A 12,659-nucleotide genomic window follows, 5' to 3' on the forward strand; every position below is an offset into this window, starting at 1 on the left:
CTCGAACCCGTGGGCTCAGGCAATCCACTCACCTCAGCCTCCCAAAGGCGCGGGATTACAGGCTGAGCCACCGAGCCCAGCTTATGGAACATTTAAAAGCATAACACAGTGCACCCCAGCCAAATGTGTTATGTCATTTGTTTTTCTTAAGTTTCCTGGAACAAATGATTGATGGGCTCATTGTTATCCTAGAGATGGTTTTAAAGAACACTATTACCTGCTGACTGAGACCCCAGATTTGGGCCATGTTTAAATTCCTTTTTTCTGAAGGGAAAATGTTCTGAAGCTTTTTCTTTTTTGAGTTAGTCTCACTCTGTCGCCCAGGCTACAGTGCACGATCACAGCCACCACAGCCTCAACCTGCTGGGTTCAGGCGATCCTTTCACTTCAGCCTTCCAAGTAGCCAGGACTACAGGCATGCACCACCATGCCTGGCTAATTTTTTTTGTAGAGATGAGGTATTGCCAAGTTGCCCAGGCTGGTCTTAAACCCTTGGGCTTAGGGAATCCTCTTGTCTCCACCTCCCAAAGTGCTGGGATTACAGGCCTGAGCCACTGTGCCTGACTACTTAATATTTTTAATACAAAGCTTCATGCACCTTTGACTAAATGTCTTTAAAACATTTTGTTGACAAGACTCACTACAATGAAAATTCTGCATAAGTTCACTAACAGCCCACTTTGTGGTTTAAGAATATGTAGGTTTCAGTGGTATCCCAGGTATCCAAAGCATTCTGAAGAAAACAGACAAGAACCACACCCAACTGTTTTTATTGTTTACTCAACAACCAGCTTCCTGGATTTATACAAAGAAAGTGAGACAGAGAGTCAGATAATTTCCCTGTGTCGATGATTAATTTGACCAAATGAGTCAAAATATAGAAACTTTTTCCCAATCTTTCCATCACCTGGACCCCTCTTAACACTATCTCCCTGGCTTACCTCAGCCCCAAATAAAAGAGAAGAGTAACTAGATATGGTTTTTAGTTTTCTGCTTCATATTTCTGCTCAAATACTGATTTGAACAAATAAATAGCTCCTTCCTTCCTAGCGAATTGGAAAGATGAATCAATCAGGTAGAATTATGGCAATAGTGTTTATAGTATGTCCTTGAAGCATGAAGAGAGGGACTAGTTACATTTAAATAAGCAGTGCGTATGGTTGAGGAGAAGATGATTTATTGATGTTCCAGTGTAAACCACCATCCTGCTATCAACATCAGTTCTCTCTTGCTTCCCTGCACACATAACAGAGTGCAGGAGGCCTTGTAAGCACCATCATCAGTAAATCTTTTTTTTTTTTAGTTGGAGTCTCACTCTGTTACCCAAGGCAGAGTGCAGTGGCACACTCATGGCCACTACAACCTCAAACTGCTGGGCTCAGGTGATCCTTCTGCCTCAGCCTTCCAAGTAGCTGGAACTACAGGCACGTGCCACCATGCCCAGCTAATTTTTTTATTTATTGTGGAGATGACGTCTCACCAAGTTGCCCGGGTTAGTCTTGAACCCCTGGGCTCAGGCAGTCTGCTTACCTCGACCTCCCAAAGTGCTGGGGTTACAGGCGTGAGCCACCATACTTGGCACATAAGCTTTTTTAAAGCATCTTCAATGTCTCAAGTGATACATATACATTTTAAAATTTAGTTATGATAAAAACCTTAGGTTTCTAGGTGTTATTGAGTATTAAATCTCAGTTTTACAGATGAGGAAACTAATGTTATCAAAGAAGTTAGCACCTTATATCATATGAAAGTTTTTTGGTTTTTTTTGTTTGTTTGTTTGAGTTGGAGTCTCACTCTGTCACCCAGACTGGAGTGCAGTGGCCACTCCCGGCCACTGCAGCCTCAACCTGCTGGGCTCCGGCGATCCTTCCGCCTCAGCCTTCCAAGTAGCTGGAACTACAGGTGTGCACCACCATGCCCAGCTGGTTTTTTGATTTATTGTAGAGATGAGGTCTCACTGCCCAGGCGGGTCTCGAACCTGCGGGCTCAGGCAATCCACTCACCTCAGCCTCCCAAAGGCGCGGGATTATAGGCTGAGCCACCGAGCCAGGCTGAAAGTTTTTTTTAATAGTGATAATAGTTGACAGTGCTCTGGTGAATGATTTGAAAGGAAGTACTGCATACGTATTATTTTGAATTGAATTGGATACTTTGTACTTCCGCCCTCTTCACTTTGTTATATAATAGGTTTCATTTTTCTATAAAAATGTTGTCATTATGTCATCTCTACCCATTTATATCTTACTTAAAGTATCACATTTTTTAGTTTGATATATTTCCATTTAATAAAACTATATAAATGGTTATATCACACTACCCTCCTGCCAGTTGGCTGTCATGTCCCATTAGAGATTTCCTTTTATATCCATGACTTACACTAAAATGCCTGCAAAATTTAAGAGTGATTGTACTTACTCAGCTAATATTTAAAGAGCAGCTCTTAGGGGTCGGGCACTGAAAATCATACCTGGAAACGGTGTAAATTTTGTTTTTGTTTAAGACAGGGTCTCACTGTGTTGTCTAGGCTAGTCTCAAATTCCTGGGCTCAAGCAATCCTCCTGCCTCGGCCTCCCAAATAACTGAGACTACAGGGACATACCATATACCTGGTGTTGTATTTGGTTTTCCACCTAATAAAACTGAAAGATTGTGTGATAGTTGGCATAAAAATAAAAGACCAAGGCTGGGCGTGGTGGCTCACACCTACAATACCAGCACTTTGGGAGACCAAGGTGAGAGGATGGCCTGAACCCACAGGTTTAAGACCAGCCTGGGCAACTTGGCGAGACCTCATCTCTCCAATAAATCAAAAAAATTAGCCTGGCATGGTGGCCATGCGTGTAGCTCCAGCTACTTGAAGGTTGAGGCGGAAGGATCACCTAAACCCAGCAGGTTGAGGGAGTGGTGGCCGTGAGCAGACCACTGCCCTCCAGCCTGGGTGACAGAGTGAGACTCCAAGTCAAAAAAATAAAAAATAAAAGACCAAACCTCACACATAGATCTAGTATTTTCTTCATTACAAAGTGTAAAGAACTTTAAGAGAGACTCTAACAGATTTTCCTGTTTTACAGTCAGAAAAGACTTCATGAAAGTGGTATATTTCATTGTGGACCTTAAAAGCGGGATGGGCTTTTGACTGGTGTTTTGAAGCTGAATGTAAATTATCCCTGGCACTGGGCTCGGTGGCTCAGCCTGTAATCCCGCGCCTTTGGGAGGCTGAGGTGAGTGGATTGCCTGAGCCCACGGGTTCGAGACCTGCCTGGGCAGCAAGACCTCATCTCTACAATAAAAAAAAAAAAAATCAGTCGGGCGTGCTAGTGCATGCCTGTAATTCCGGCTACTTGGAAGGCTGAGGCAGAAGGATCGCTGGAGCCCAGCAGGTCGAGGCTGCGGTGGCCGGGAGTGGCCACTGCACTCCAGTCTGGGCGACAGAGTGAGACTCCAACTCAAAAAAAAAAAAAATTATCCCTGGCAAAGTGAGCATCGCTGCAAGGCCAAGAGGCAGGATGCTGCTGGTCATTTAGAGGAAACTTGGAAAATAGAGTCATTGGGGTTCATGTGCATGTTAGCTAGAAACCTTGGGAGGGTGTGTGGGGGCGGGGGAGTATGTGTGTGAAGGGAATGATCTATGGAACCATGCTTCCTCTTCTCTCACGTAGGCAGTAGGAGACTAAAGTCAGAGAACATTCTGTGATGTTAATGCCACTGAAACAATCCAGGCATCATTAAATGATCTGTAGAGCTGATAAATACAAGTTGATTGTGCAATATCTAGGATTTCTGTTACAAGCTGAGCATTCCTACTGGCGAGTGTTCACTGTATGCTAATTGAATTGATCTGACACTTGAGTATTATATAAAATCCTTCTAAAATTACTCTTTTTGCTCTACTAATAGAAGAGTTAAATAAGTGCTTTGTGGACCTCAGAAATAAATTGTTGGCCTGATACAGGCATGTTTATATCTTTGTTTAGAAACACAAAGCAAGTAAGCACATATATGAGTCTTTTCTTTTTCTTTCTTTTTTTTTTTTGAGTTGAAGTGTCACTCTGTCATCCAGACTGGAGTGCAGTGGCCACTCCCAACCACTGCAACCTCGACCTACTGGGCTCCAGGGATCCTTCTGCCTCAGCCTTCCAAGTAGCTGGAACTACAGGCGTGTGCTACCACGCCCGGCTAGAGTCTTTTTTTACTGGTCTATTTCTTAGACTTTTTATTGAGTCCCTATTTTTGTCTTTAATTTTATTTTTGAGTCAAGATCTCATTCTGTTGCTCAGGCTAGAGTGCAGTGGCATGATCAGGTCACACCACAATCCTGACCTCCTGGGCTTAGGTAATTCTTCGTCCTCAACTTCCTGAGTAGCTCGAACTACAGGCATGCACCACCACACCCAGCTAATTTTTTTATTTTTGTGAAGATGAGTTATCACTGTGTCACTTAAGCTAGTCTCGAACTCCTAGACTCAAGCAATCCACCCCACCTTGGTCTTCCAAAAAGCTGAGATTACAGGTATGAGCCACCATACCCGGCTGAGCCCTTACTTATTTTTTTCTTAAACTTGGTTTCAAGAGGTACATTTGTGGGATTGGTACATGGGTATTTGCATAATGGTGAGATTTGGCCTCTATTGAGGCCATTACCCAGGTGGTGAACATGATACCCAATGGGTAGTCTTCTCAACTCTTTTTCTCTTTCCCTACCTCCCTTTAGAGATTCCCCACCATCTATTGTCCCATCCTTATTCCCCTGTGTACCTAATGTTTAGCTCCCACTTAAAAGTGAGAAGATGTGGTATTTGGTTTTGTTTCTGTGTTGGTTTGCTTAGAATGATGGCCTCCAGCTGCATCCATGTTACTGCAAAGAACATGATGTCATTCTTCTTCATGTCTGTGTAGTATTCCAGGGTGTATACGTACCACATTTTCTTTATCCAGTCCACCATTGATAGGCACCTAGGTTGGTTCCATGTTTTTGCTATTGTGAGTAGTACTGCAATAAACATACAAGTGGAAGTATCTTTTTGGTAGAACAATTTATGTTCCTTTGGGTATATACCTAGTAATGGAATTGCTGGATTGAATGTTAAATCTTTTTTTTAGTTATTTTAGAAATCTCCAAACTGCTTTCCACAGGGGCTGACCTAGCTTACATTCCCACCAAAAGTATATGAGCATTCCCTTTCCTCCACAACCTCACAAACTGCTGTTTTTTTACTTTAAATAATAGCCATTCTTGTTGGTGTGAGATGTCATCTCATTTTGGTTTTGATTTGCATTTCTCTAATGATTTATAATGTTGAGCACTTACATATATTTATTGGTCACTTGTAAGTCTTCTTTTGAAAAATGTCTTTTCATGTCCTTTGCCTGCCTTTTAATGGGGTTATTTATTTTTTTCCTGCCAATTCATTTAAGTTTCTTATAGATTCTCAATGTTAGGACATTTGTTGGATACATAGTTTGTAAATATTTTTCTCCCATTCTGTAGGTTGTCTATTTACTGTGTTGAAGGGTTTTTTTGTTTGTTTGTTTTGCTGTGCAGAAGCCCTCTAGTTTGATTTGGTCCCACTTGTCTATTTGGTTTTTGTTGCATTTACTTTTGAGGACTTGGTCATGAATTCATTGCCTAGACCAGTGTCTAGAAGAGTGTTTCCTAGGTTTTCTTCTAGGATTTTTATAGCTTGAGGTCTTACATTTCAATCATTAATTCATACTGAGTTACCTTTTATCAATGGTGAGAGGAAGGGGTCCTGCTTCATTCTTCTGAATATGATTCACCAGTTTCCTCTGCACCATTTATTAAATAGGACGCCCTTTCCCCACTATTTATTTTTGTTGACTTTGTCAAAGATCGGTTGATTATAGGTCAGTGGTTCTATTTCTGAGTTCTCTATTCTGTTCCATTGGTCTATTTTTGTACCAGTACCATGCTGGTTTGGTCACTGTAGTCTTTTAGTAAAGTTTGAAGTTTGGCAATATGATGTCTCCAGCTGTGTTCCTTTTGCTTAGATTTGCTTTGGCTATTCTAGCTTTTTTTCTTCCATATGAATTTAAGTATTATTTTTTCTATATCTGTGAAAAATGATGCTGATAGTTTGATAGGGATTGAGTTGAATCTGTAGATTGCTTTAGGCAGTATGGACATTTTAACAGTATTGATTCTTATTCATGAGCGTGAAATGTTTTTCTATTTGTGTCTTTGATTACTTTCAGCATTGTTTTATAGTTACCTCTTTGGTTAGATGTATTCTGAAGTAGTTTTTTTTTTTGTATGCATGACTATTGTAAATAGGATTTGTTCTTGATTTGGTTCTCAGCTTGACCATAGTTGGTATATTGGAAACACTACTGATATTTGAGCATTGATTTTGTATCCTGAGACTTTATTGAAGTCACTTATCAGTGCTAAGAGTCTTTTGGCAGAATCTTTAGCTTTTTTTGCTGTAGATTCATGACATCTACAAAGAAAGATAATTTAACTTCCTCTTTTCCTGTTCGGATACCTTTTCTTTCTCTTGCATGATTGCTCTTGCTAGATCTTCCAGTTCTATGTTAAATTGGAGTGGTCATTGAATCCCTGTTATGTGTTAGTTACTAAGTACTAAGTTCGGCCTTTCTGTTTTTCATCTGTTTCTCCTGACAGCTCTGGAGAAAGGGATAGGAGCATAATTGATGATTTACACATGATCAGTGTGAGACTCAGAGGGATTAAGTTTAAGAGACAGGGTCTGGCTATGTCCCTTGTGCTGGAGTGCAAAGGCTATTCTCAGGTGCAGTCCCACTATTGAGAAGCACAGGAGTTTTAACCTGCTCTGTTTTCAACCTGGGCCGATTCATCCCTCCTTAGGCAAGCTGGTGGTCCCCTGCTCCCAGGAGGTCACCATATCATGCTAATCTTAGTGCAGACACCCAATTAGCATAGCGCACTGCAACCCAGAACCTCTGAGGTCAAGCAGTCCTCCTGCCTCAGCCTCTCGTGTAGCTGGGACTACAGGCAGTTGCCACCACAACCAGTTGAACCCAGTTTTATCTGGGTGTTTTGCTATGTCATCCCACCAACTCCTTTTGGGGCACATGGTAACTCATTTGTCTATGTCTTTAGGGAAGGGCTCATCATTGAGACTCTTATCAAAGATCTCTGCTTCACTTCTTTTTGATCCTTCCTTTGCCTCTTCTTTGATTCAAGCTGTCTTTATCTCTGTGCTCTACTCCTGCAGTAGTAGTTTCTTACCTGGCCTCTGTGGTTCATATTGTACATTGCCAATCTATCCTCCACTCTGCTTCTAGTGATTTCACAAATACTGTCCCACTGTGCTCTCTATTACCTATGAGATAAAGTTTGTACTCTGTAACATCCCACCCAGATATTTTATGACATGAGGTTAATGACCGTTGACAGCCGTGTCTCCTCATTTCTCCCAGCCCAGCCCAGGTTTTGAAATCCTAAAGGATCATGTTTTCTCCATGTCTGTTTTCTATCATGATGTGTTTGTCTCTGCTGTCATGGAGTGGAATCCTTTTCCATGCCTAGACTACCTGGTGAACCCTCTCATCCATCAACAGCTGATTTATCTTACTTCCCGGAAGCATTTCAAATGCCATCCTTCCCTGCTTTACTCCTAGTCCTCCTACCTGCCTTACAGCACAGTTTTGAAGGAAGAAGCTTCTCTGAGCCACCTTTACATCCTTTAATATTAGGTTACCACTTATGTCATGCCTGTATATTTAATTGTGGTACCAACTACAGTGCTCATATAAGTTTTTTCAACAACTGTGGATGTCTGGTCGAATTTAAAAAAACAGTCTTGTGGTCTGGGCATATATCTAGATTACAAACAAATAAGAGAGTCAGGTGTGTTTTAAGAGAAGAATTTAGGCTGGGCACAGTGGCTCACGCCTATAATCCCAGCACTTTGGAAGGCCAAGATGAGAGGATTGCCTGAGCCCACAGGTTTGAGACCAGCCTGGGCAACTTGGCAACACCTCATCTCTAAAATAAGTCAAAAAATTAGCTGGGTATGGTAGTGCATGCCTCTGGTCCCAGGTACTTGGAAGACTGAGGCAGAAGGATCATCTGAGCCTGCGGTGACCAAGAGCGTGCCACTGCCCTCCAACCTGGGTGACAGACTCCAACTCAAAAAAAAAAAAAAAGAGATAAGACCTTGATTTTTCTGACCAAAATATAGAAAATGATCCTTCTGTTTCTATGTGAATAAGTTCAGCATCAGAACTTTGTTGGGAAAATGTAAACTTATTGATCTTCCTGGCATTTTTAGTACCAGCCAAGGAAGGAAGCTCTTCCCTCACTCAATGAAATAACTTCAGGGTCAAGGATGTTCACTCCATGAGATTGTTACCAAGTGAGTGTGGTGGTATCCTTTTAACTGAAATGAGAACAGCACTTCCTAGTGTCAGAAGTTCATCTTCAAGGTCACTGAATAGTGAACATTTGCTAGGGTAAGCAGAGCTGTGCCTTGGATTAAAACAGGTTGTGATACAAATGAAACAGGGGCTCTTGTCTTTCCTATGCATGTTGCAGAAGGAAGAGTTGGGATACTTATCAGGAAAATTTGTTGAAAATGCGTATTGAAGGCTGAGGGGGAAGGATCTCCGGAGCCCCAGCAGGTCGAGGCTGCAGTGGCCGGGAGCGGCCACTGCACTCCAGTCTGGGCGACAGAGTGAGACTCCTACTCAAAAAAAAAAAAAATGCGTATTGATCTCTGCAGATTTGATAGAAATACTTAATTGGATTATTGTATTTTAATAAAGTATTTTACATGTTTTACTATAAAATATTTATTATGCACCTTCTTTAATTGTGTTTTTTTTATTGTGTATTCATACTGTATAACAAGGTACGTTGGCTTTATATATCTCTTGAAATAAATGGCCTTAGCAATAATCTGATAGTCCAGGTAAAATCCGCAAAATTTAGGTGAAAGGAGGAGTATATCTGTGCAAGGGAAATTCTCAAAAGACAAATATTCTTCCTGCTCTGAGACCACTTTAAAAAACAAGTTTAAAAAGAATTCGTTCTCTTTCTCATTGTCCTTGTCGTAGGTATTGTCATCATCTCCTCGTCTTCATTCTTTTTCACTGAAAATAGGGATTTATTTAATCACAAAATTTGCCACCTAAGTGTAATAGCAGATTTAAATAACTATATTTCCTGTTCTGTAGGGCAACATTTTTAAACATGGGTTTTAATATCTAAAATCCCTTTACTGACTATTTTTGCAAACATCTCAGTTGGCAATACATTTCTAAATAGTTATTATTATATCTCTTATAATTAATAGTTACTCAAATTACATTTATTTTATTTTATTTTTTATTTTAAAGATGTGGGGTATAATTCAAGGTTAGGTATGCAAACGTTGATTATGCAGGTACCCTTGTTGATGAGGTATACCCCTCCCTCCCCTGGCAGTTTCCCACTACTGCCAATCCCTTTTTTATAGTATTATGATAATTGTTCACAGTCCACTTATGAGTGAGATCAAATTATATTTCTTAGCAGTATCTAGTTCCCTTTCTTTTTGGCTAGGATGAGAGCCTTGTGTAGAAAATTACAGACAGACCAACTGTAAATAAGAACTATAATAATTGACATTTAGGCACTATGAATAAATTGACCAGAAGTTAAAAGTAAGACAAATGAAAACCTATACCCTAAATATTCTGTTAGGTAATCTAGAATCTGATCATTGAAAGGGATATCTACTTGGAGTCATGTAGTCCATTTCCTAATGCCAGAAATTGGAATCATTCTTTTTAAAATATTAATTCCAGGTGAAGTAGGGACCAAAGGAAGGCCCAAACTTTACCTGTACGATGACCACTTATGTACCTAACCCTGAATTATACCCTATATCTTTGAAATAAAAAAATTTTATATTTAAAAAATATATGTGTATATATAAATAAATTCCTGGAATCCACCCTGAGATTCTTGCTCAGTAAATTTGGGGTATGACCCAAGACTATTTGCCACTGGGCTCATTTGGAAACTGTTCATTTAGTCTAACATTCTAATTACTGGATAAAGCCCTTTGTCAACATTTTGGTAAGGGATGAGCTAATTTTTATTCACTGCAGTGAAAGAGCTGGATATTATAAGTAGGTCTTTCTGTTTTCTTCAAAAAGCTCATGGAAGTTTATAATTTCAGTGAGCCAAAATTTCCTTCTTTGGAATTTTCACTCATTGCTTCTGGTTTTGTCTGTTATAGTCACAGAAAATGATACCTAGATGTTTAAATTTGCAGTTCTTTAGTTATAGAGAACATGCATTCCTATGCAAATATCTTTTGGTTTTGTATTAAGTACTTTCCCAATTTTTCTATTGGTGTTTTTTTGTTTTTGGGGTTTTTTTTTTGATTTGGAGTCTCACTCTCTCACCCAAACTGGAGTGCAGTGGCCACTGTCGGCCACTGCAGCCTCGACCTGCTGGGCTCCAGCGATCCTTCCACTTCATCCTTCCAAGTAGCTGGAACTAATTTTTTGATTTTTATTGTAGAGATGAGGTCTTGCCAAGTTGCCCAGACGGGTCTCAGACCCGCGGGCTCAAGCAATCCACTCACCTCAGCTTCCCAAAGCACGGGATTACAGGCTGAGCCACCGAGCCCAGCTAGTGTTTCATTTTTTAATGAATTATAAGAACTCTCTATATACTAAGTGTATTAACTCTCTGTCTCATATTGTTATACATATTTTACTAAATTATAGTTGGTCACTTACTGATTTTGTGTGAGTGTGTGTCAGGGTATGTGTATAAATATATATAATCCCGAATTTCTGTTGAGCATTTTAGTTCTTTCCCAGTTTCATGCCATCCAGAAATTTGACAAGCATGATATCACCTATACAATATCATACATTAAAAATTCAAAAATTATACTAAAACTTCCCAAATCATATACTTCTCTAGAAATAATGTAGCATGACAAGCTATAAAGGATATTGACTGTTGGCGGAAAATTCCACTCCCTTTGTTTAAGTTAATCCTCTCTGGTTTTTACTGTAAGGTGTTTTTTTTCTTTGAGTGCCCTGTGTGGTCCTTTTTAAAAAGAAGCGTCATTATGCTTCACATTTTTAAGCTTCTGGCATGCAGAGACTGTTAATTTGCTTATTTAGAACTCAGCAAGCTATTTTTGTTTGTTTCTCTCTTTTCTTTTTAACTTTCTTTTGTAGCTTTTGTAGTAACCAGAACTTAATGTCAGACTTGACTTTAGGTTGTTTTCAACTACCTTTTGAGTTTTATTCTATCTGTCCCCTTTCCAAGGCCTCTTAAGAAGTTTTGTGTTGCAAAACCTGTGACTGATGACTCTGTTCATTCACTAACCCCAAATGCTAGTTTGATCAGGAAAAGACTTCCCTGTAAGCTGGAAATCTAGTCCTTACAAGCCACCAAACCCAATGAAAGCTGTGTGTATGTTCCAGTGGAAATTTGGTTGCCATTTCAAAAATTAACTACTTGTTCACAGCCAAAGCAAACTGAGTCCAGAAGACTGCATTAGACCTGACGTGTTCTAATTGATTGGGCTAAATATAAGTATGGTTAAATAATTACCAAGCCTTAACCGTGCAGACTGTTATTTCGGTCATTCGTATCGGGGAAGATGATAATCCCTATATAGTTCTGCCAAGTTCGCCGTGTTGTTCTTTTTTCGTAAAGTAGCCTGCTATGTGTATCAATGCTTTTTCTTTCCTTTGTATAGATAGCATAGTAAATTTAAGAAGTAGAAAGTATTAACTGGGCAATGAGGAGGATAAAGTAGAAAGGAAAGACTCATCTTTTCTCTTTCTGTCCCTCTCCCTTTCTCCTTTCCTGGGTGGATAGTGAATTAGGGTAACACATTGAGGTATGAAGGATGGTGAGCCAACTTTACACCTTCTTTTGCCGAATCAGAAGTATTTGAGCACCACATCTGTAAGAAAAATTCTAAATATATATGCCACTTTCTATTTTTTTTCAGTACCCAGCTTCAGTCTCCATGTCACAGATACTCTGTAAATATAGTGTACTATTATCTCAGTTTCTTCTGGATTGGCTTATGTGGTCTCTCTCTTTAAGTAAGGTATTCAAGAGGAAGGGGAAAATTAAATTAGTATATGCGGTTCTAGTCCTAGACTAGTACTTAAATCATGTAAGTTGCAGATGGATAAAATGCACTTGTCTCTCCTTCACTGCCAACTGTAAAATAAGAAATAAAAGAGGTAGCCAGCATAAACTGCTGGAGGACATAAACTCTGTCACTAAACATTAATTGGTGAGGTTGATCAGCCTACTGTTGACAGGCATAGCAAAAGGCTTTCTGAAGGCCCTTCCTGATATTATTGCAAGGCAAAATGTCAAGTGAAAGTTACAGGTGGTGAAGAAGGAGGTAGGGGGGATATTCTCCCTGTGTATCTAAGGGAGAAAAAAATGTGGCTCTTACAATGTTGAAGTCTTAGTTACAACAGAGCCATTTCAAGCCTCTGTTGGTAAGCCGAATTTATTATCCTAATGAGGTCAGCTTTGTGGTAAGGCTTTTAAAGAGAAACAACAATAAGTATTTAAGTATTTCTGGCTTTCATTTACTTTCCTGATTAATTTCAGCCTACATGGTTTTGTACCATAACTATATATTTTTTGTTTTTATACCTTAGTCTCCATTGCC

The 12,659-nt window shown here is 39.8% G+C and overlaps 1 protein-coding gene across 1 annotated transcript in view; it reads left to right on the plus strand.

Annotated features, from left to right (window-relative positions):
• PKP2 (plakophilin 2) overlaps positions 1 to 12,659 on the plus strand; it is a 71,325-nt gene that overhangs the window by 28,057 nt on the left and 30,609 nt on the right. The window lies entirely within an intron of this gene.

This window comes from Carlito syrichta, unplaced genomic scaffold (assembly GCF_000164805.1).
Source record: "Carlito syrichta isolate Samal-C Ts95f unplaced genomic scaffold, Tarsius_syrichta-2.0.1 Scaffold316039, whole genome shotgun sequence".
Lineage (NCBI taxonomy): Eukaryota > Metazoa > Chordata > Mammalia > Primates > Tarsiidae > Carlito > Carlito syrichta.